This window comes from Hippoglossus hippoglossus, chromosome 11, assembly GCF_009819705.1.
Source record: "Hippoglossus hippoglossus isolate fHipHip1 chromosome 11, fHipHip1.pri, whole genome shotgun sequence".
NCBI classification, from domain to species: domain Eukaryota; kingdom Metazoa; phylum Chordata; class Actinopteri; order Pleuronectiformes; family Pleuronectidae; genus Hippoglossus; species Hippoglossus hippoglossus.
In genome coordinates this window covers 8,914,298-8,940,639 of record NC_047161.1, presented here as the reverse complement: position 1 = coordinate 8,940,639, position 26,342 = coordinate 8,914,298, and the positions used below count along the sequence as shown (strand labels likewise).

Below are 26,342 nucleotides of genomic sequence, written 5' to 3'. Positions count from 1 at the left end.
TGCATAGGGGTCCGTGCATACTGTAGCAGATCATAGCAGATCCCAGTAGAACCCTAAGAATTCCTCTTAAATCAACCTGCAACAACCACATAAATACACAGACAGACATCTATAGGTCCACTGTGTCTGTCATGCACATTTCAATAAATCCGAAATGTGCAGTAAATTGCATTATATCATTCCCAGAGGGCTTCTAAAAAAACACTTTCCCCAATAAATGATCTGCAAAAGAACATGTAATCTAAAAGCTTCAAATTCTTCCAACATTTAAATTCTTGACATTGTACTGGATCCTTCACAGCAAGGCTTTAGTGCTTCAAAATAAATGTCATCCCCAGCTACAGTGTCTGTTTATCTCTTTCTTAATGAGTCCTTTCCCAGATGACATAGAGAATATGCACAACAGATTAAGTAAAGAGCCGAATAAAAACCCAGAAAAACATCTAATATCAGCTCGAGTTTCGCCATCAATGAAAAACAATCAGTGCCAGCACAAAGGAGTAAACTAAATTTTGAGAACCGCTCGCTTCCATGTGCGGATAATATAAAAAAAACAAGGTCTAGAGTCTGAGCAGGATTAAATCCATCACTGCATCTGTATCTGTTCATCTTGCTGGATGAAAAGTGGGGCTGGTTCCACTTCATAACCCCCCGCCTTGTTCAAACATTCCTCTCTGCAAAGCAGGCAAAGCCAATAACCCTGATGGTTGATGAAGAAACAAGTGGATTGGGCTGGCTGTGTGAAACAGTGGATGCTGGAAAAAAAGATCCTGAATGTAGGAGTAGATCTAAGGGATGAGGGGAAGGGGGATGACAGAGTTATTAAAACTTGGAGACAAAGAAACTATCAAAATCAGATCTGACCACTGGAAATAAATAATACAAAATACAAAGCCCCTTTTATAACCAAGTTAAAGTCCCATAGTAGATTCATGCGCAAACAATAGGTTCATTTTCCACAACATAAAACACACTGAACACCAGCCCAGGCTTTGTTTTATTATTGCATTTAGTATAAAAACTGAAAATCTAAAGCTGCACTGCTGCAGCGTTTTGTAAAATACAAACTGAAAATGTGTGTGAAACTGCTTTGAACAGCATTCAGTCAAAACACACACTGTGCCTTTAAGAACATCACTGTGTGTGTGTGTGTTTGTGTGTGTGACAGAAAGCCAAGCAACGCTAGCATCAGCTTTGCAGCTCCTGTACGTGCTGCTGCTTACAGTGCACAAGAATCCACTGACTGAACTGCACATTTGTTTTCTTGTGTTTCAGTTTGTGTACATCTGTTAAATGTCTGATAAACTGATTTGGTTTTGACACAAAAGGTGGCAAAGCAACAATAAGTCCAAATATTGGTATGTGTCTATAGCTACTGTGGTATTAAGAAACTTATGTAAAGCAAATCCTTGGGGCGAACTCATGTATACATACAGATTCACACATGTCTGCATATCCATACATTTCTGTGTATACGTCTATGTAAGCGTTCACACTAGCTGCTCTAAAAATAGCACCGTGCTGCTGCCGACTGAGAGGATGTCATGGCAGAGGAATGTGGGCCACGCGCCAGCTGCGATCTGCTCTACACAACCGGCCCAAAATCTGTTATTCTAACACACATTTCCCTTCAGAGGAGGGATGGAGAGATGGAAGGATCGAGAGATGTTGTTTTAATAAAGCCCGGGTTATTGTACCCAGTGGTCAGGAGGCTCTCTATCCCACTACTACCCTCTCTCCTCCTCCTTCCCCATCTCGATCCCTCGCTCGCTCGCTCTCTCTCTCTCTCTCTCCCCGACACATGGGTCCCAGATGACTGGCTGTGAGAATATGACTGCTCAGGGTTTCCCAAGTGCTGCACATGACAGTGATAACAATTATTTAATTGCCAAATATGTGTACCCTCTCGTCGGGTCATGACCGGCAGTTTGCGGATTAGAAAAAACATGTAAGACAGCTTTATTATGCTGCTGCGGAGAAACAAAAACAATTGCAATTTATTAAAGAAAAGCCTTGAAGAGGTCCAAATGATGCCCAGAACAATAAGGGAGGGCTCTTCAAAGCAAATAGAGAGTTGAAATGCAAACAAGTACATCTAATACCTCTTATAAACCAAAAGTAGTGGGTATATGCACGTTTTTAAACCCAAACATACTTTTTAAACGTGCTGGAGTGTGCTCTCACTTCGCTGTCTTGCCAAATTAGCGCATTCAGCCAGGTGTCACGTTTCCATAGCTGCCGATCAGAGCCGGAGCCAATAAAAACCAGTGTCTACTGCAGAGTCATTTGACCCAGGAGTGAATGCTGATTAAATCCATGCTCAATCAAGACAAAAGCCAGATGTTAGTGGGTTTTTTCACCAGTTTGCAAAGAAGATATTCACTAGAAAACTGACAGGAAACTTTTCACAGCTTTGTATCTTAAACAAAGAAGTTAAAAAGAAAGTATCTCCAAATTCAACGCTCACTTTTGGTCAAAGTGATGGTTACTCCTCCCTAGAAACAACCAAGTAACAACAAGAGACAAATGCTTTTTGTAGCAGCTCGAACAGGACCATGCTTTCTGCTGAGCAGCGAGGTAAAACAAGGTCAACTTCCTCGACCATGAACCACGCGTTTGCTCAACAAATCTCACATTCCAATCCTAACTACATCCTGGTCCCATGTCCCTTACAGCCTCGAGTACAGACCGGATGCTCAGCTCAAGAGACGAGCCGAAGAGAAAAGGGGTTTGTGGGGTTGCCGGGGACAAGAGGCCCTATATAATCTCCTCATTACACCGAAAGCTCAGTGCATTGGAATGCATGTGTGCATGTGCAGCCACAGGGCCTTCCCTTTGAACTAGACATGCTGGGATAGCCCCAACAGCTCCAGAGCATTTCCATGTGCAGGAGAGGAAAGGAACGCCACATGGGCTGAAGGTACCTTCATGTAGCCAAACTTTCCTTAAGCGGAAATACTGCTGAGCACAACTTCCTTAGACTAACAGTGATATACCAGAACTTTCAAAACAAAAAAATGATGAAACCAGACGATGCTGTTTTCTGGATACTCCACCTCAAACAGGTAATGTTTTAATGGTCCGCATGTCCACTTTTAAATCCTCTTTACTCTAACATGAGGCAGATAAATGTTTCTCAGAACAATGCTGTCTGTCTGCAGCCTGGTCATGATGGTCCCTCCTACCGAGCTCACTCACACTCACACACCACCCCCCCCCACACCCACCCTCCTGTGTCTCCGCTGTCAATCATATCAGCTGTCTGCGTTTGCACACGCACGCACGCCGTCTGAATCTATCTGAGCGTACACAAGTGACAGACTGCCAGCGCCATTCAGCCCCGTGGAGCATAAAACGCGACCAGCCTGGTAAAAGTGGAGCGTGGAGAGAGGGAGGGAGAGAGAGAGAGAGAGAGAGAGAGAAAGGTAGAGAGAGAGAGAGAGAGAGAGAGAGAGAGAGAGAGAGAGAGAGGTAGAGAGAGAAAGGTAGAGAGAGAGAGAGAGCTTTTAAATTAAAACGGTGACCGAGTTTATTTTGACTGAGAGAAATAAATGTCACAATGCTCTGAAGATCCAGTGTGTGTGTGCGCGTGTGCGTGTGTGTGCAGAACAGGCCCAGCTGGCTGCATAATTAGAGATTGAAATTGAGTGGGTTGCCCACCCACACCGACCCACACTGGCTATGTGACCAACTGACCTCAGCTCTGACCTTTGACCTCTCTCTCTCTCGCTCTCTCTCTCACACACACACACACACGCACACAGCTCTCATTCTCCACCAACTAAAGCATTCCAGAATTTATCATTCTGAGTATTTATTTTATTGATTGTCTTCTTGGTTTCATTTTTTATAAATCAATGGTTTGCCATCACTTTGAAAGACATCAACACCCTGACCTTTCCACCACCACAGGAATGTGCAGCAAACCACTTCAAAGGGAAACTATTAGACTACAAACTTTCCAGATTAACATTGTTACCAAAATGCAATCGGTTGTTTACTTGAGTCATCTATTAATCAAATTTCAACCAAACCTATTATTCATTTTGAGAAGTCAAAAACAGACCGAATCAATTTGTGAATGAAAAAAACAAGAAAACAAACCCTTGGATTCCTTCATAATCTGAGCGGCTGGTTTGTTCATCACACTGCTGTGACACTGACTGCTTTTATAGCAGTTTAAAAACAGATTATCTAACAGTACGTAGAAGGAGTTTCTAAAGGTTTCTCAGGGCACGCAGCACCAGAGGAGCGTTACAGCAAAAAGACCCAGAGCTCAAAGCAACGGTTCATTCTGCGCAACGGAGGCGAGGGGAGGATGGTGGATTGTTGTAGAGGGAATTTTCTCTCATAAAGTCAAATGTTAAATGTAACAGTGCGGCATTAGCTTTGCAGTAGTGTCTCAGTCAAGTTTCGCAGCCTCGTTGCCATGGTTTTTAGGGCTCAGCTGAGGGAAATTCTTCATATTCTATTAGTTGCATTTGGCAGGTTGAGAGTTCGGGGCCACGTCTGGTTTTACAAGAGACTGACATAGAGGCCTCGTGGTAGAAATGTGTTAAAATAGAGCACTAAGCAAAAATGTGTTTGTGTGTATGTGTGCTCGTATTTGACAGGCTGCCGAACAACTGGATCCCATTCAACAATAAAAGCCACTTTCAACACATTTACCCTCAAACTCTGTCACACTGTCATTTTCTATGGGTCGGACAAAATATCGATATAGCAATATATCGTCGTCCTGACTCATGAGATTCGATTATTAATATGCTGCAGTGAATAATAAAGAAATCCTGCACTTGACCTCTGTGTATTTTTGAATTGTTCTTCAGCTAGACAGATATCATGATGTATCGTTATATGACTGCATTGCAATACATCGATTAAGGCAGAATCACTGTATTGTGATATCAAATTCTATCATATCGTGAGTTACCATGTGATTCACACCCCCATCTTCTTTACTTTGGCTGCTTGCCGCTGACCAGAGGGCTGACTCAATTCCCTGGGCTGACACACACACACACGCGCACGCGCAGACTATGGTCACATGCACAGTGCGTTCTGATCGACTGTGCTATCAGTCATCATGGACGCAGCGCCACTGGCTCATACGCCTCTGTACGATTCCCTCAGGAGCTGTAGGCTGCTGCTCCTTCTTAAAACAACTGCTTTTCTAACCTTCTTGCTCTATAAAAACAAATATAACATATGACAGTAGTAATATATATATATATATAGAAATAAACCTAAAGATGTTGAGGAGGATGTCACCTCTTGATTTAAATAAAAAACACAAAAACAGGACTTCTTATGACAGCAGTGATAAATTAGCGGAAACTATACTATACTTTTCTGGCTGAAAGCTTAGGTCTTCTACGTATGTTCGATTCCCGGCACCTCCAGTCCTTGGGCAGGGTACTAACACGCTATTGTAAATATTTAAAGTGTCTAAATGCACGCAATACGTTTCAAAACATATACAACTTATTTCGTGTGTACACATAATGCAGCACAGAACTAAAGCCCCCCCCACTCCAACAAACACAAGGAGGGGACAGGAAAGTAGAAACAGGAAACACAGTAACCTCATTAGCCTCGTGCCTCGTCTGACAGGAACCGCCTGCAGGCTCGTACGAATATACAGAGAACCACCGGCCTTTGGTCAGTTTATGCAGCATCTCGAGTGTGTGCTACGAGAGGAAGGTGCCATTTGTATGGACGTGGAGCTGTGGTGAGGGGCAACGCCTCAGAGGGGCTTCTAGACAGTCTCCATGTTAGCCTTGGATAGTCGAAATCATCACACTGACTGTAGGATTACATCTGGAATGCAGTTAGGTAAGGCTGTAAACAATCAGACAGGAAGACGCACACGAGCACCGGCACACACTCACACAATAACAACAATAGCGCATCGCCGGAGGCTTGAAACTCATTTCCCCTCGCAGACTTTTGCACGGGCGCAGACAAAGCTATTTTCCTAGAAAGACTCATTAATTCCTCCTTTCCACAACCAGTACAACAACAAAAAAAAGATAGTGATGGTGTGAAAGAGGCCACCGCTTGCCCACACAAGAGAAGAGCTAAATAACGGAGCACTGGGAGACACTACTTAGAGCAACGCAAATGAGTTCAACTGTGGAAAAATGAGCCACTTCAGCAGCATCTCTCCGCGGAGATGACTAAAATGTTGTCGGTGAATGTTTAAATCCTGCCTGCGTCTCTGTTGAGATTTAACAAACGCAGAGGAGAGGAACAACAGATGGCCTCTGCACCTCCCTCTCTCATCCCCTGCACCCTCCTCACATCGCTCACATCCAAACGAAAGTTCAATCTCGGTACAATCCCTTTCTGATGCACTGAGTGGTAGCGTCTCTTGATGCGAGTGCAATTAAGTGTTTAAAAGATTTATAAGCAGCGTGTGTGTGTGCGTGTGAGCTGCTGCTGCAGCACTTTAGCAGTAGTCTTGGCCAGGCCAGCGAGCAAAGTTATACATTGTTTTTGTATCAGCAAAATTAACTCTTTCTTTATACCCCCATCGAATCTTTCTTTCTCTCCTGCTCTGCCGATTTTACAGGTGTGTCCTCGCGTCTCTGAACATACGTCATTTGGATAAATGGGAACTTCCTCACACTTTCTGACCTGGAAAGATACTCTGCAAAGTGACCCAGCCCAACACTTTTACACTTAGCGTCCACTCAAGTCAGCTACAATATTGAATACAGATTGAGAAATGTCTTATCTGTGGGCTTTTGCTTGCTATGTTGGGTGTTGGCCTAACCTCAGTGCTACATCCTTGTCGGTGATATCTTGGGTGTGTGCACATTTATTCCTCTGCAACCCACTCAATGATATTTCAGCATGGTAAACAGAAGCATGTCTCAACCTCCACGACAGATAAATATAACACAGCGAGAGATTGATGTTTGTACACAAATACACATGAGAATAATGACGAGGCAGAGAAACAAAGAGCTTCTGTGATGAACATTTTCAAGAAAAGCACAAGAGAAAACGCAACCAATACACTGTCCAGTGTTGTTCAATGAGATGGATGACTGCCCTTGGATGACCTGGATCCATGCAGTCACATTGCCCCATATATGAAAGTGCACTAACGCAGTGACGTATGTTATAGCAGAAAAAGTGGGAACAAGCAGAAAAAAAGTGGGAACAAGCAGAAAAAAGCAATGTCATGGAGAAGAGAAGAGAAGAGAAGAGACAGTGGCTCCTGTGTGGCCACACTGGCACTGGTTCCCGCTTGGCAATGGTTGGCATCACCCCCTCTGCAGCTGGTGGCAATATTAACCCGCCTGTTGGCAGGCGGCTGGTGGGGGCATACGGGCGACAACTAGCCAGGCTGGAGGTGGGGCAGTGCTGTGTGTGTGTCCCGAGATGCCCTCTGTTGGCCATGATACATGTGCACACTTGTGGGTAAGTCATTTGAGGGTTAGTCCGACTTTGTGCAACTGTTCGCACATGCCCCAGCTGCGTGTATATGCGTGTGTGTGTGTGTGTGTGTGTGTGTGTGTGTGTGTGTGTGTGTGTGTGTCTTAAATGTAGCTTATTTCAGTGGAAGATGGTGTGAGGATACAGACCATAAACAAACCAAAACCGAGCCCAGATGAGAACATGACAAAATATTGGCTGCCGCTCCAGAAATCCCATTTAAAAACACAGTGCAAAGATCCAGGCCTGTGGATAACCTTGGAATAGAAGATATTATCTCCCAAAAGGTCAGACTCCCAGGCTCTATCTTCACTCCAGAATAACAACGTTTTCACAACTGTGCAGACAAGCTTTGTTTGACTGAAGGTAAAAACTAGTGCGATATCTGACTTCACGCAAACTTGCCAGTTTCTCTATTTGAAAGAAGTTAGATAGTGAAATTGACTCTTTCTGGGCACTGATACTTACAATAGCTTAAAGCCAGATATCCCACACTAGTGATATAATTAATGTAATCCTACAGTAAAACAAAAGCTATATTACAACTTAGTTTCAAAGCAAAGAGACCCATTTCCCACCAGTGTGACTCGGGCTGATGACAGCAACAACAGAGTAGCTTGTAGAGCCCATGTAAGGTCAAGTCTCTCTCTGGCTGACAATCTCACTAACAAGCACATCAAAACACAGAGCTCTTTCTACACTGCACACACACACATATTACACATAGATACAACAAGCCTGCCACTGAAGGACTTAAAGGATCAAGCTATACAAGTGCTTGTCTGGATCATTACATGCAGACTGTGTACTGTTATGTACACATGTACACACACACACACAGTCAGGGCCAAGTGGTGCATATCCATCCCCGCTCCCAACAGCTACTTCTGACAAGCAATTCAGTGCTATACATGTACGTGTGCGTGCCCGTCTGAAAGTGAACGCACACTTACGAATAGCCATGGGTTGCTAATTATATACCTTCTACTGCAGCTTCTATTGGAATCACACCCGAGACAAAAGGCGTAAAACGGGAACCTGTGCCTCCTACACAACATCCTGTTCAACTGCAACGAAGAGGAATATTTCGAAAGCTTGCCTTATCCACCAAGGCGTCAGTCAGACCTGGAATTAAAATCCCTCCTGAGAGATCCGATCACATGTGGTCTGCGCTAAGTACGTGTGTTCACACCTGGCTTTAACATGGATAGATAAAGATGTCAGTCATCATCAAGAAAGATTTTTACCAATTTGTGATCGGTCTTGATACTGTGGTGGTGGTTACAAACCAATCAGCGTATGGTAAATACGCATGTTTAAACTGCAGCAGGTCAGAGGATGTCCGCTGAGTAGGCAGTTCTTCATATGTGGCATTTACAGGGCAAATAATGTGGCCACCTGGGAATGTGGTTTTTGTGATCTTATCTCAGGACGAACTTTGTGTGCGTTAAGACCGGTACTGACCACTTGAGATCCGATCACGCAGTACGGATGTTAATACCGGGTCCTTGAGGTCAAACTTTAAGTGCAAACAGGGATAACTCCAAACTCTAATTCAGAACATGTGTTATGTGTTTCTTGAAAATCTTGGCAAGTTGATGACATGCACTTAGCAATTCAATGTTTTATGAAACAAGCCAGATTGATGAGACCATTCCAACAAAGCAATAATTGGGCAATGCGACTATTATTACATAAACACAATTATCTCCAATTGCTAAACATGGGGTGTGGGGGGGGAAATCAAACTGTTGCGAACAAGCCACAAATATCACTTCGGGTGACAAGTTAATTATCTAAATCTAACACAGCAAATAATTATTCTCTGGCTCTGAGTCAACTGAACTAGTTTTCCTATGGAAATGAGACTCCATGTGGACATTGAGGCTTGCATTGAACAGCAGGGAGCTGACGAAAGGGACACTCTGGGGCCTGTTATTACTTTGTTCCTTCTCCTGGTCATTCAGCTAATTTCAAATCAAAGGGGAGAGAGGAAGGGAGGGAGGGTGTGAGTGTCGTAACACTCTTTTGTTTTATGTCGCTTGTTCTGTGACGACTCAACACAATGTTTCTCATCCTGTCTTTAACGCCCCAGTATGGAAATATCATTCATCCTGAATGGGTGGGAACAGTACACTCGAGTGCATGAGTGGAGACGCACACGTGAACACAGACACATGACCGAGTGTTTTATTCAACAAAATGGCTGCTTTATGGCCTCTTATTACACACAATGAGGGTTTCTTAGGAACTGGCAGCAAAGACCATCTCATGTCCTCTCAGTATTAAACCCTGAAAAAAGGCAGCTGTGACTGGTGTGCAAAATCTTAAATGAGCGGTAATATATATCGAGTGTGCTCTAGTGGAGCGGAGCCAAAATAATCTCATGTACTTCAAGCTTTCCAAAATTACCAATCACAGCCAATAAAGTTAGATGAAGCTGCAAACCACAATGAGTAATGAGAGGTAGTGATACACAAGCATGCTCACGAGCAATTCAACACACACCAGCACCTACAGTTTTATTTACTGCGCCATTCAAAAACGGCTAAGTTGGTCCACGAGCAAAGTGCAAGACAAGCACTATGTAATAAAGCAATAGTCGTTCACAGGGGAATGGAAAAAGCAACCTTTGCGGCACAACCTCTTACTCACAGAGCGTCTCACCGTTTGAGCCCCTTTATTGCAGTCCAGACGCATTCTGTTTATTTACCCCATCACTGCGGCCCAATTTAGCCCGAATGAGGGAAATTAAATCAGGCCGTGTGAAATCGCTACGCTTCCCGGCCCTCGTTTCGTCCATTAAATTGTCATTGTTGGCCGGCTATTCATGAGACGCCGCGAAACAAATGTTAACGCTGGAGGAGCACAGCGGAAAGCCAGAGGACATGGGCGGAAATTGCAGCACACTGAGGTGGGGTACCTGGGCCAAATAAGAAAAATCATTAGCTGAAACGTTTAATAAGAGTGTTTTTAGCAGCAAAATTAGGTCATGTAAATATTTCCAGGTGGAAAAAAACCATTGTAACTTAGAAGTGGATTGAGAGGAGAAGGAAGGAAATAAGAATAAGCTGCATTCAGGTATGTATTATACTATATAATGGTTAATGTATATATGGTCAACCAAAGACAAAAACACAAGCAACATTTTACTTGCAAATCAACCGCCTAATTTCTCATCAAAGGATATCCTGGGCCTTTCAGCAGAGAAGTCCAGCTAAAGGTCAGGGGTCAGGGGCAAGCAGGTGGCCGGAGGGGGGGGTCAAAGTTGACCTCCCGGCAGACACAGGGGTGGGCGGGCCTGAGCCACTCTGCCAAAAAGGACCCGTCAATCACAGTCACTTATTTATCATGCGTGGATCTCTGCTGGCCCCAGGGATCCAGTTAGCTATTTCTCCCCGGCCTCTTTACCCCCAACCAGAGCCAGATAAGGGCCTCTTTACATGACAAAGTGCAGTGGAAGACCCGCACGGAGAAAAGAAAGAGGCTCCTTTCAGTTGCTGATGGGGCGCAAATCCTCTGCCCACAAGAGGTTATGGTCACATGGTTCTAATTTAAAACTGAAAGGTGGAATGGGAACTTTGGTTTTACTGGCTCAGCATCATATCAAGTGTCTAAATCAGAAATTAGCCATGTTGTCCTGAATCATTGCTTCTGACCTTTAAAGCTGGGAAAACAATGTCCTAAAACTATTCTTTTATTTTATCCATTTCCAGGCAGTTGCGATATAAAAAAAAACCTCAGGATTGGTCATTGGAACAGCAAACAATCCGGACACTAGATACCAATTCGATTCGAGTCTCTGAACAACACAACTCAGAGCTCCTTCTACAGCGCGTTACAAATTTAGCTCGCAGTTGCATGCGCACTCACCTCGCTCTGAACCTCGCCCTCGCTAATGATGTGAAATATGTTAAAAGTTGTTTGTGCTTCAAAAACGGGACAGGAAAACAGACGCAAACCATCTTCCTTTTGTCTTCAAATGAGCTTGGATTCGGAGAGATGTATTGGCACGTGAAAGCGGACATTTTTGCAAAAGGGAGAAAGAAAATGTGAGAAAAGGGGAAGCCTGGTTTCCATGGTTTACAAAAAACTGGCAGACAAACGAGGCGTCTGTTATGAGTCAAATTTGGGAGACAAAAAAAGAAATATATCAGTATAGAGAGAAGGCAGGATTTGGGGTTTTGATTTTGTTGTTGAGTCTGGGCTGGAGAAACTCCTGAGCTAGCCATCTGCCAAACCGTAGCCAAGGAATCGGAGGAGTCAGACAATTTCTGCCAGCGAAAGAAGAAAAGAAGGGATGTCACAAGGGAGTTGGTAAGAGGAAGAGAGGGAGGGAGGACAGGTAAGCATTGTGCCTCAAGTTCCCCTTTCTATTCATTCACCCTGGTTCCTTTTTGGCCTCTTGGGGGAAGGTAACTGAAGAGGGTGTTAGAAATGTCTTGCTGCTTGGAGGCTCTCATCTGTGGACAGGGACGTTTTGTCTGCTGTGCTCTGTGTTGGGATGAAGGAATGCAATCAACTGGCATCTGTCGAAGACAACAGGGCCCACTGAATATCAATAGACAGAGGACTTAAAGAGACATGGGGTGCTTGCTGAGTGTATGTTAAAATGCTGCAGCAATGCCAATACAGATAAAGGCTACATTCACACTACTACATTTTAGTTTTGAAACATCACTGTTCCTATATTTAGGCCCATCCTCCACTAATCTGGAGTTTTAGAGCGTCCAAAAAGAAGAAGTTTGGAAATTCTGCTTGCCCAGTTTTAGTTAAAAAAATTCAGGGCTGCATTAGACAGAAATACCTCTTTCACACCAAATTTAAAGGGTGAACATGGGGGATTTAAAATGTCTTAATTTCAAAAGGGGGCAAACCCGCAACATAAAGGCGATTGACTCCATTCCCATTGCCAATTGAGGGGTTGCCTTTCTTTTTTGTTTTCCCCGGTGGGTCATGTTCGATGTCACGAATGCACAGAAACCTGAGCACTCTCTCACCTCGCCGTCTTGCCAAATTAGCGCGTTCATTCAGGTGTCACGTTTCCGTCAGAGCCGATAAAAACCTGTGTCTACTGCAGAGTCATATGACCTGGGAGCAAATGGCGATTTAATCCATTCCCATTGCAGATTAAAGCCAGATGTTAGCGAGTGATCATGCGGTCACCTTTGCCTATAGTCTGATATTTGAATGGAAAACTATTGGTTTGAAATCAAGCGAGGCTCAGGGTGACTTATCGCTGTGCTTTACTGAAAAACTAAATACGCCCACAGACTGGTTGGTTTCTCTGACACTCAAACAATTTAAACCTCAAGACAAATACCTGTTTACAATCCTTTAGAGTTATTAAAATGACAATTGCAGACTTACCACTGCACTATGGGGGGCATTTCATTTGAGAAAGAGGTGATGGTACGATGGCAGGTTGTCCCACAAGCCCGCTGGGATTTCTCCTTGGGGGGAAGTTGATTTTAAACAACCCCCTCCCCCCCCCCTGCTCTCCTCTCTCCATATTTCACCGAGACTTTTCAAACGCGTGCAAATCTTCATCCATCACTGACAGCACTGCAAAATAAACAATCATACCGTAGATCAATCACTGTCTGTTTAATGCCGCGCAGGCGAGTGGCGGCGGAGCGGCACAGTGGATTGTGTGCTCCTGCAAGTTTGCGGCGTGCATATTGTTTTTCAGCGTATGAAAGACAGAAAGAAACGGACGCCATTTCTCTCTGCTGAGGAGGAATCTAACCCAACAGCCAGAGAAAACCACACCACTGCGTCTGAGAAAAATTATGAATAGGACTACTTCTCTATTGTCTGCATTTGGTGACATGACACAATCATGTCATCCTCATCCAAGCAAATTGGACTTTTGAGTCCATCACCTTAAAAAGGCAGCAGAAAAAAAGGTTCATCTTAAATTATAGATTTTATCCTACAAAGAAACCTGAGACATTCAACGATAGCCGGAGGTGAAACAGAAGCGTTAAACACTACTGTAAATACGACCACAGAGAAGTACATCAGGCCCCTGGTGCTGATATCAGCGCTGTCGGTACTGATCCCGCCTCTAATCTGAACCTCAGATGTGGGCTCTCTATCGCCATGTCTGCTTTAGAACCAAAGTCTCCCGGCCGTCATCACCTGGCCTCCGCTCCTCTCATCTAACACTTTATAAAGACCATTCATCCCGCCATCCTTTCATCCGTCTATACCAGGGGCCTCGTTAATCCTCCTCTCCATCCTGACCCTGTACCACTCTACTGGACTGGGACGAACTTCAAAGAGAGCGAGGGAGAGAGAGAGAGGGAGAGAGAGAGGTGGTGTGTGTGTGTGTGTGTGTGTGTGTGTGTGTGTGTGTGTGTGTGTGTGTGTGTGAGGGAGAGACAGATTGGGTGGGTGGGCAGCTGTGTTGTGCTTGGCCCACACCATAAAGCCTATAGAGGACAAGGGCCCACACACACACACACACACACACACATACGCTACTCTTTCAAATCCTCACCATCCCCTCCGCAGTTAATCTCCAAAGAAAGAGTAACTAGGTACAGTAAGACCTGATCAATTTACAACAAATCCGACACTGTGCAAAGCAATACACACCGGGGCCGCGACTAACACTTATTTCCATTACTGAATAATCTCCTTATTGGTCCGTGGAATGAAATAAAATAGCGGGAAATGCCCAAGGTGAGCTTTGAGAGTTCAAACCCTGCAAACTATTAAATTACATATCACAGAAAACCAAGAAAACCTGAAAATATTCAGGAAGAATTCGGCATCTAGCTTCAAAAACACATGATTTTAAACACATTTTAGCTTCACTCACATATTGCAGGTAGTTTTTAATTTACTACCCCATGTGTATACACTCTCAGGATATTCAATTTGAAGCATAATGTACAAGATTTTTAAAAACACAATAATAAAGTAGACGACTCCAAGTCAGAGCTATCAAATGACAGGGAACACATAATTTTCCAACGGGAAGATTTACTTTCTTTAACCCACCAGGATAGAATTACAGCAGCGAACTCGGATGAACAGCCATTAACTGGACTGGTACACAGTGTGCCGAAGCTAATGCCCGGTCCCATATGGGCTCCGCTGCACCGAGGGAGGGGCGCTAACTGAGAGAAGGCTTTGACAGACAAGCCCCGGCTAAAAGTGACAGTCTGTGTTGGAAATAGATTCACAGACAAACATCAAATAACACACACACACACACACACACACACACACACACACACACACACACACACACACACACACACACACACACACACACACACACACACACACACACACACACACACACACACACACACACACACACACACACACACACACGATGACAGCTAAGGGAGTCTGACATGCCTGCCACCGCCACTGCTGGATGTATGTTTATTTTATTAACCTGCCACAGACTCAGCAGGAGGAGGGGAGGGGAGAGAGGGAAGGAGGGAAGAGAAGGAGAAAGGGCTAAATGTCTGTGTGCACGCTGTGACCTGTAAAAGTACATATACCTTGAAATAAATATCCGTTTAAGTCAAACATTTGAGGCCGTGTTGTAATCTCTCCTTAGATTTGAAAGTGTTTCCCTGTCCGCAGCCGACAGCTTCGCATCGAGTGCATGTATTTCCCGGTAGTAAAGTGTTTCAGATTGATACTTTAGTGTTTCTGACTGTGTCCAGATAGAAAACGCAACTGTTACAACCTGACTATGCTTTTGTGTAATGTCTCAGATACAACCGAAAACCGGTGTACTGATCTGATACCAGGTCTTTAAAGAAATTGGTTTCACCTTGATAAAACTGCTTTTTTCTTTTACCAGAAATCATTTCGTTGCCACCTGCGACCCTCAAAATGAAAAGCTTGTATAGAAAACGGATGGATGATCACAGTGGATGCACTTAACCAGCTATTCAATGGAGGTAATTGTTGTGTATTCCTAGAGTTATTTATTTGAGTTCTTTTTCAGTTATGACTGTCAAACTAGATATTAAAAGAAGTTTTATGGCATTTATTCTCAGTATGCTTTTGTTTTTTAAAGGGTTTCACCTGAGCCAGGCCATACAACAATGATAGCAATCCTGACATCTATACAGGGTTAGTAGCATACAGCTGTTATGGTTTTAAATGCACTGGTATGGGATCGGTAGTCTCAGTATCAGAATTGGTATGGGTAAGGAAAAAATGATATCGGAACATCTCTATTCACAACTGGGAAACATTTTACAATATGGCCTTTCACATGTGACAACTGTAGCTCTTAATAAGTAGAAAATTGTTTTGTCACAACTCCTCGGTGCCAACACCGTTTCCCCGATACGCCTCTGTTAGCAACCGACCATGAATTCTCACAAGATAATGGCGTATCACCTGTTCATCCTGCCAAACCTCATTTTATGACTCAGACCCTCAGTATCAACCATGGCAACCTCACTTATCACTGGACAGGCTGGTAACCGACACCAAGCCATGCACAACACGCCCAGTCTAGATACTCGCCAGCCCCCGCTCTGCTCATTATTGACGCTGGCTCATTTCCTGTCAGGATTCAACATAGGAGGGAAGAGTGCGCATGTTCGTCCCTGTGCCCCACAGCACCGTGCCTCTTAACTGATTCATGTGTTTTAATAAAAACGCTCCCGCTCTACCCCACCCGGAGGAATGCACCTGTTACATGAAATCAGCCGACGAGCAGCGAGAACAATGTGGGGCTTTGAAGACCCCCGTGCCACAGCCACCGAGACGCACAGATGCAAGAGCGAAAAAGAAGTGCACAAAGCATTCGGGTATAAGAGGACAGACAGTTGCAGCTGATGTGGGTCCGCTCGTGAAAATTATGTCAGTAGAAAACCACGCTCCCCTCGAGCTGTTGTGAAAGAGAGTGTGTGTGTGTGTGTGTGTGTGTGTGTGTGTGTGTGTGTGTGTGTGTGTGTGTGTGTGTGTGTGTGTGTGGGGGGGGTTCTTTGTGAGCTGTATGTGGGTCAGCTGTTGCTCTTGGCCCGGTTCACCCGCACAGCCTGGTGGCTTCACGGCACAGTGACACCCTGTCCTCACGATCCCGTCTCCCTCTTTCTCCCACAAACAGAGCTTATGATAAAACGGCCCATTCACCCTCACAACAGCGGAGACACACATTACGAGGGACCAGGCTCCTGTTAACAACACACAGTCACAATATATATACTTCACTTCTGGCTGACTGGCCATAAAGAGCAGTTTTCCATCCGCCACCTTTCCCAGAATGAAGGTGCCATCAGTGTTAAGTACCTTTAATTGTGCCCAATGTACCATTTAAACGAAAGCTTGTGTTTTTACATCTCCGGAGCTCTGGTTGCGTGATTTACGGAGCTCTCATAAAATGTGCCATTTAATTTAAGCCCGTGTTCTGTTAGCAAACGCTCACAATCGTTTTCCTGTATTAGCTAAGTGAGGAGCCGTCAATGGTTTTAATTCTTCTGTCGTTTATAAGTGTGGATTGAAAAAGGAGAAGAGGGAGTGAGAGAGAAGGGAGCGCGGCAGAGCAGCAGTGGAATGACAAGGGGCAAAAAAAGAGCTAAGAAATAAGGAATTAAATTATAATATTGCATTAAAAAACATTAAAACCTGTTCCATATGTAAGTGTGGTGCCTCTAGCCATTACATGTGAGTAAAAGCAAAGCCCTGCTGTGCACTCGCCTTCCAATCATTACTAATATCTACAACGACATGGAAATAATGGCAGGCTCTCGTGCAGGTACAACTCCCTGCCTCCTCTCCTAAAAATATTCCAGCCGAGTCATTTGTGCATTTGATGAGAATAAGGCAAGAAGTGGAAAAGTTGACCTAGAATCTTTTCTCAGCACAATTCTCCTGATAATTTCAGCCATTTTATCCAAGAAAGTGACATTCAAACTCATGAATCGACCACATCTGACATAACACAATTCCTACACATTAATAACAACATCAGCTGTCAGTTTGAATAAAATATGAGAGAACCCAAATGTAACTTATTGCATATTTAAAAAGGGGGCCGTAAGTGTCACATTTCCACCAGTAGCAAAACATTCAGCAGTAAAACATTACATCTGATCATTTAAAACACATTACAACCACTGTTTGAACGTGGCCCAATTAGCGGAGTGTTAAAAACTACAACACGAGAGGCGTTCTCCTGAGCGCGGCGTGGCAGCCAGATGCTTGTTTGCCAAATAACAAATGCATGTTCAATTATTCTCACCTGCCAAAAAAATGGTTGTAAATATTGCTGTAGGCAGGCGCGGCTGGCCGGGGAACAGCCTGAAGCTCTCGGGCCAAATAGGCTGTTGGCCCTCACAGAGTCGGGGTTGTTTCTCCCTCGCCCACTCCAACCCAGACACATGCCCTTCCCCGTCTGACTCCACTCAGCCCCTCTCTGACATGCACTCTGGCAGGAAGCACAAACGCATACCAATGCAATACCTGCAGTAACAATGCAATGAAATGATCAAGCCGCCAAATGAAAATGCAGCATGAAATTTCCATCTCTTGCCAGGCTCTCGCTATTACCTTCGCCCCCCCCCGGGTTCAGGAGACGCAGGGGATTCCAGTTGCCCACAATTTCCTGTCCGGCGACTGAATATAGGTACAGTCTTACACACACACACGGCTACACACACTCGAAGTCTGCCAGCCTGGCGCCTGCTGCCAGAGGTTGGAGCGGGGATGCGGAGGAAAAGAGAGATGAACAAACAGAAACATCCAGGAGGCGCCGGCCACAGAGGGCTCCTAAGTGAGGTCACCTTTTCCCCCCTGGTTGTCATTTCTCACCGTATCTCAGTCTGCCCCACCTTCCATTTAATGCCCTCTTCCTATTCCCACTCTGCACATCAAAATAACAGCAGCCAAAAATAAGCCAAGACTATTCCTGACGAGGCTCCGCTTTAAAAATGAAACCTGCCTCTCTGTGTGTCAAAGCTGGATATGCTTCTACTACTCCCACCAACCATGGGGGGCCTGCGCCACTTAATGAGATTTGGGAACACTGGAGGGGATGAATGAGCTGTGAAGCCGAAGCGACCATTTTGGTTTCAATAAACTTCTTCACCGCTTTTGAGCATTTTAGCCGTGGGTTTTATTTTGATAAATGAAGTGTCGACTGACTGTTGGTGGCATTTCCTGTGTGGCAAGAAAAAAAGAGATATTCAGCAAATTCAGAAATGAGCCACATTTTGGAGCGGGGTTCCTGCAAGTGGCTTTTTAAAGGTCACGACAACTGTGCAGCCAAACAGTGCAAGGACTAGAATTGGTGAGCCGCTTTCGCAGGGCCCTCACACTTTTCCTCACGTGTTCAGCAGCACTCTGAACTTATAATTGACTCGTATACATTATATTGGTAAGTAAACAAAGGGGAATACGAGGTTGTAAAGCCACAATATAATGTACACACATACACATAATGCTGGGATAAAGAGCTCAGGCTTCTATCAGGTAAAGTGGCCTCTAAGCTTCATTGAGCATGCTGCGTTTCCTTTGGCCCTGCTACGTTTACCCAATTTAGACAGGAAATTACATTGTGTTAGCGTTACCACGAGTGGAGGGAGTGTTGAGAGAGAAAGGGAGTGACCACAGGGGGAGAGGGAAGAACAGGCCAGAAGTAAGCGAGATTAGATTAAGAACGGAGGGAATGGTCCACCATGAAGAGAGGGATTGATAAAGTGAATTAGTGAATTAGCACACAGCAGAGGTGCACAGCGAAGAACCCCAGCGTGGCATTACCTCAGCTTTATCGGCAAAAGGGAGGAACACGGGTGAGGCAGAAGGAGACAAAGTGACAGAGAGAGAGACGGGAAGACAAAAGGAAAGAACATGGCGGAAGCAGGCGCACAAGCCTAATCACATTAACAGTGACTGGAGGAAGGATGGAGGGAGCGGAGTGCTGTAAGACAAACCCATATTGGAAATCAAGTCTCGTTCTGAGAGCTGAAAGGTCAGTGTGGTCATGGCGTGCATGTGTGCGCGTCTGTGTACTTAACAGGTTGAGGCCACTGGAGAGCCCAAGGTCTGCAAAGTAGAGGAGAGGTCGATAGTGCATTACTGAGACAAAGTGAGCGAGGGAGAGAGAGAAGGCTGCATGTGTGTGTGAGTGTGCAAGGTCCTGTCGGTCTATTTGTACTCAGTAGCAGTAGCAGAGAGAGACAGTGTCTCTACTGGGAGTCGACACCCGCCAGTATCAAGAGTGTGGATGCACTGGTTTGACGGGAGGAAGCTGAATGAATAGTGGACCGACGCTGTGCTCACGATGTGGCTTCGGAGAGACATTCATATCTGCATCAACTTCCCCAAAACACCAGCTCGAGTTGATACAGACACAATCTCACAGCTTTGTCGTCAGCGTGGCAGACATTACATCATGAGGCGCGGCCTGAGAAAGAAACAGTTCACACATTTCTGTCCGGCCCTCGTCCAAATCCCAAACTCCCGTCCCTCCACTCGAGCATAAACAACAACCCACATGGATTAAGCTGCAGATAGAAGTCATGCAAATGAAGGCAAGATGGAGAACGGTGTAATTATAACCTCATTTGTCAGCGTGGAGGACGTGATTCATGGCGTTCGTTGGGATATTAAAGACGGCGAAAGGACAGGCGGGAAGGAGGAAGCAAAGCAGCGAGAGGAATGGTGAGAAAGCAGAAGAGATAAAGATGTGTGGGAGTAAAGTCACCAACTGACTGGCAGTCCTGCTGAGAGCTAGCAGGAGGTGCACTCACACACACTCACATTCGCACATACACACACAAAACATGCTCGCACACATGCATAGTGGGCCAAGGCATCTGTGCTGGGGACCCGTGTGAGTCAGGCTGACGAGCAGACAGACAGAGAGGAATCGGGTCTGAGCGAGGGAGAAGTGATCTTGATGTGCAGCCAGTAAATGTGGCTTCTTCACAACAGAACTGAGCAAGTACACAACTCTTCATTCGGATAGCCTCACTAAAACACACACACACAGTAAAACCAGATTATCTCTTCTGATAGTATTACTTTTTTAATCTTGTACACCTCAGTTCAGTACAGCTGGCACATTTGACCGTTTCTCCATTCACACATACAGCCCGGGAAAAAAAACACAAATACATTGCAGCCTGACAGACATATTCAACTTTTATTTGACCAAATAAACAATGCAGAAAAGATGTGCATTTATGTTTACTTTTTATATATTAATGTTTATTTTTCTTAATACAAGTGCTATATATATATATTCGGTTGTATTTGTGTTTTTTATAATACAGTTTTATAATACAGTTCAAAAAAATTTGAATAAATATATCCACCAATATCCCATATCTGAAATTTTTAACTCCCAAATGATACCATCGGTCCCCACAAATCCATATAAAAATATATCTGATATGTTTGCTGATATGCACCTATATGAAAACTTATTTTACTGAATAAACCATGCAGACAATATGTGCATTTATGTTTATTTTCTTAATAGAAGTTCTATACATTTGGTGGTATTTGTGTTTTTAATGGTAAAAGTAATACCGTAAAATATCAAACCTCTGATATACAGGCCAATTTAGCTGTACCAGCATTTCTTTACTCCCCAATATCGGCAGCAGTCACTAATAGTCCTTCTTAAATATATATAAAAACACGTATGGAGATGGCTCTCCCTGAATTCTTGTAATTTATTGGTCTATTTCCCCAGATCTCTTGGAAACACTATAAACAGTTTAATATCATATGGTACAGACTGTTTTCCACTTGTAAACTTTAGGGGCAGCTGCATGAAAAAGCTCAGACCTATCAGTTTCATTGTCCCTGTTGCATTTCCTGCCTCAGTCAAACACTCGTATATCTGTTTCACAAAACTCTTTACTCATAGCAAACTTTCAGCGACTACCTGATTTACCATCCTTTAAGAAAGATGCATGTTTTAAGAGGACACTCCAAACTCCCCTGCAGCTCGAAGAGAGGGCGATCCAAACATTTTACATTCCAAAGCCAACAAAAAGCTTTAAAATAATCCTCCCTTCTCTGCACTCAACACTCCCCTGCCTGCTATAAATCCATATAAGAGCATCAGCGCTTCCGCACCATAGTGTAAACTGCATTCCAGCTCCGACCTCAGCGTGTCCCCACTTTACAAAAACGTGGACAAGACACACTGGCTCCAGCTGTGGCCATCCATCTCCCTTTACATTTACCCCCCCTGGTATGGAGTGTCCGGATATTTCCTTCTTTTTCCAATGGTCCGATAGGAAGGAAATATTCACCAGATATCTGCAAATCTCGCCTCACTGCCCAACTGGCTTGTTGAAACAGATTTACAAAGGCTATTATTAGAAATCATCCTCCTCAAACCCCTGCGTTGACACAAATTCGTGCTCGCACACACTCTTAGACATACGCAAACACAGACAACTTCCCCGACCAAACTCCGTGACCCTTGATTTAACCATCGACCATGTGCAGCGGGTGGGGGTGGGGGTGGGGTTTTTATGCGGCAGGATCAAAGCGAGCTCAAAGGCGAACCTAAATAACCGGAGGAGCACGGTCGGGTGAGTGATGTGTAAGCACTGGGGAGGGGGACGAGGAGAGCACACTAGAAACAGAGTGAGCGGCTCGCCAGTTCAACTCCTGGCTGTCTGCGTATTGTCATAAAAACACTTCATATGGCGTCCTAACCACATTAAACCCCCCCTCGATTTATGTGGACAATTTAAAATGACTCCAGCCAAATGGGCTCTTAATGAAATGGTAGAGAGAGGCCTATGCGATGTCTGCGGTGTCACTGGTGAGTAAGATGAGGCCGTGCTTTGATATGGCTGAGAGAAACACCAGCCGGGGAAGGGGAGAGGAGGGTGCGTGAGGTCAGGTTCGTGTCACGGGTCGAATGAAGTGTCTGGTTAAAAGTCTGCGATAGTTCAATAGGCGAGGTGTCTGTCTTTTTGCCTCTCTCACATCATTTGTATCACTGTTTGAAGGGAGGAACAAAATCTTTCCATGAGGGATTAATAGCGGGCGTCATCTCCGCCTTCAAGTTTGAAACAAAGTTGTTGCTGTGACTCAGACCAGCTACAAGAGACAGAAGCCCCTCGAACCACAAGTGAGATTTTGATATTCACCACAGACCGAGCCAAAGCAGTCTGTTTAATATCCCCCAAAAAACTTGGCCGTGTTTTGTCCTTTCAATGAAATTCTACCCCGCTCTGTCCCCGCTGGTGCAGCCCACCCTGTGACGGGCCTTTTTACTGCCTGTCTTCAGCTGGGGAACTGTATACTCAGGAGGATGGGTCAAACCGCAGTGACAAACTGCAGCGCTAATAATAATGAAAACAGAAAACACATTTTGAAAACCAAAGCCAGAGTTTCGTGTTTTGTTTCCGCACAACTTTCTGTCTGGCCACGTCACAGCGGTCCCCATTACATCATCGAACCGATGCGGCGTCGGGGAAATACCTCCAGGGGTTTCCTCGTGTTTCGTCTCAGGAAAATGACGCTATTACAACAACCACAACAAAGCCTGATGCCTTTATTGTGGATAAGGAGCTGCTGCGGCACATGCAGGAAATCGTTTAGCTGACTCAAATCTGGGTCACGGACATGGCACAGTGACCTGTTCCGGTTATTTAAAACACACACCCACACACCCACACACACACACACAGAGAAAACGACGCAGTGATGTAAGTTTTGAGGGGTTATAAGAGAATCCGAGTCTGAGTCAGAATCCCCTGAATCACTCTTTCATGTCCGCGTCATAATTTTATGAAACCCAGAAGGAGGTTGATCACGAGGAAATATTGATGTGCAGGCGAGTCGGGGTATGATGATGATGGAATAAGCAAAGAAAAAAAAAAGAGAGAGATGAGAAAAGAACGGCATCAAGTGTGCAGGGGGAAAAAGTTGTGCTAAAAGCTGCTGTGTGGGCATGTCGTCATCGAGCTATGAGAAACAGAGCAGACAGGTTTCTGTGCAGAGAAGATATTCCACTGCTCATGCACACTGCTGCCAGATTGTTGTACCTAATGACTAAGAAGGGACTGAAACCACAGTAGTCAGGTATTAGTAAATTCTGCCTTAGATTTTACTGCACTAACTGATTTCAGACATGAACTTTGGAAAATATCAAGATAATCCGGTCTGGACATGATGAATCTATTCCGCTGTGGAACTCACGTGTTTTGGTTCGCCAAAGCTCCCGAATCTCATCATCTTTCCAAGTTGACATCTTTATCGGCGTCTTCTACGTTTATGAAACCTCTTTGTCATCCAGTGATAATTGTATTCTTTTTGCTTTTTAAGTTTTGCATCCGTCACGCGTTAGGAAATCATCAACACACCCACTCGCGCACCATTTTGTCACGTGGGCTGACTCGGAATTTTCTGGAGTTTGTACTCGGGAAAAGTTCCAAAAAATGTCCGGAGCAATTGACTCTGCCTTTTCACATTTTTACAAGCAGCTCCTTCGGAAAATGCCTGAACTTCAGTGTATATCTGAAAGCAGGTGATGATAGCTCGTAGACTTTCATTCCAGATTTGTCATGCTCTCCCCCCAAGAAATAGACATGAATCTTTGATTTAACCCAGCAGTAACCTCCCCCAGATGACGAGAAGAGGAGAGAAGAGAGTTCCAGTGGGGTAGAGCACGTTCTGGGCTTCAGATAATGACTTACATGGATCTCTCACTCAAATGTCATTTTGCATCGGCCTCAACTTCACATTGCCGTTCATACATCTCACCCACAAAGAAGCGGAGAGCACGTAATAAAACAATCAAACGTGCGCCCGTGTGCGTTTCGTTGTGCGCATCCTTATCTCGGCTGGGCAGGTGTAACAAGTTCACCATGATTTGCGACGAGTTTATCCCGCCCTGAAAACTTAACACCTTTACGCACAACGCACACCCACTCCCTCCTCAAAAAGGGGGGGTTCACAGACAGCAATCAATCATAGTGTGGCACTGAAAGCAAAATGCTCACACTCGCCGTCTCTGCGAGAAAAAAAAATAATCAATCTTAATCTATCGCGTCCCTTTCATTTCACATTGACGGAGGGAGAGGGAGGAGAACTGAATCAATAGGAGAGAGATGTGTTGTGGCGACAATGACGTGGCATTAGGCGTGTGTGTGTCTACACGCCGGCATTCCTGGGATTCCTGAGGCTAAGTGTTGGGTTTGACCTGAGAAACCTGACAGCGAAGAGGAAGAATAGGTGAGGAGGGAGATGTACCAATAGTCTCTTTCTGACACATCAGCTATAGGCAGTGTTGCTGGGCTGGTTATCAACTCTACACGCCCGCGGAGTAAAGGGGTGAGGAGTGTGGGGGCGCTGTGACTCTGGCCTTTTAAAACCACAACTCCCAGGAGGCTCTGGGGGATTTATTGACCACAGGGGCAGTCTGGGAGTCGGGAGCTGACACGGTCTCAAACCAGACCAACCGGGGGAGCAAAGCAGAATTAGTACAGGAAAGGCCATGAGGGAGTGTCTGTGAGTGTGTGTGTGTCGGTGTGTGTGAGTGTGTGTGTTCCTGTGCAGTGGAGACAGGTTAACTGCCAGTGTCTGCACACAACGGAAGACTGCCGCCCCAAACATCCGTTATTTAGGGAACAGCCATTGATCTCCCTCTTTCTCCCTCCCCTCCCCTCTTGCTCCCTTTCTGCCTCCTTCTCTACATCTGTTCCCTCTCTCTCCTTCCCTTCCCTCTCTCTCCTTCCCTTCCCTCACACCTGCTCCCTCTCACCTTCTCCCCTCTGCCCCACCACTCACTCTGCCTCCACTCCCTGCCCCTCCCGTCTGTCTTTGCCAAGCTACGTCAGTCAGCAGCTCGACCACCAGAAAAAAAAAAAAAAAAAATCACTCTACTCTGAATTAAAAGTCCTCTTTTCTTCCTCGCCTCCCACCCCCCCCCCTGTAAGTGGTGGGTATGTGTGGTGAGGAAGCCTATTTGACTCAGTGTAGCCTTGACAGTGTGTTACTGATAGCCACACAAACCACATGCACAACATGAAAAGGCCCCATTTTGTCCTCTGCTCCACTTCCCAAGATTGTTTTCCCACACAGTCGATCCCTGTGCGCTGCTGCAGAATGATGCGAATCGCAGGAGACCTGTGTTTTCTTTTTTCCTCCGTGCGACCATCAAGTGGGAGATGCAGGAATTTTGACGATCGTCAGGGTTCCCCCCCAAGTTTTGCGATCACTCGTTTTTCCCACTAACGCTGCGTTAGTGTGGGGGAGGATGGTATCCTGTCAGACAGAGCCAGAAATTCTCTGTGTGAGCGCTCAGTACAGTAAGGACTCAGTAGGGGAAAAAGAGGCCGGTACACTGAAGCCATTGTGAGGCAGCCAGCCACCCACACGTGCTTCTAGGCCAGCAGATACAGATACGCTCTTATGACTGGAGGGACAAGAGCCGTGTCCCAAATCCACATTATATATATATATAAAAAACACGCTATTTAAGTATTGGTGTTTTGCAGCTACGGCACAGATGCATTTCAAACAAACAGCAATTATGCCAATTAAACTTAAGAGAAAGCAGGATTTTTCAAAGATTTATCACTTTATTTTTTGTTTACAAAGATGTTTCTGGAGCGGACCACAGACTGTTTTTGTTCTTCCAGCTGTGAGCCGGGTTCCTTCATTTATTTTGTGCGCTGCATCATGAGACAACGGTTTAATCAACAGCAGACTCAACAATCTGGGAAATTATGCATAGTCTGATTTTGCATATTTGCATTTTTGGACACTTTTCCTACAAGAATGAATTGGAGGTACTTTACAAATAAGCTGCAGTACTGGGAAGCAACGAAAAAAAATATGCTTCAATTTAATGACTGTCGAATCGAGATGCTGTACTTTCTAGATGTAACACCCGATTGGTGTTTTTTCCGGTGTAAACAAGCATTTCA

The 26,342-nt window shown here is 44.9% G+C and overlaps 1 protein-coding gene across 3 annotated transcripts in view; it reads right to left on the bottom strand.

Moving 5' to 3' along the window:
- Positions 1-26,342, bottom strand: part of jarid2b (jumonji, AT rich interactive domain 2b) — a 105,567-nt gene that overhangs the window by 59,791 nt on the left and 19,434 nt on the right. The window lies entirely within an intron of this gene.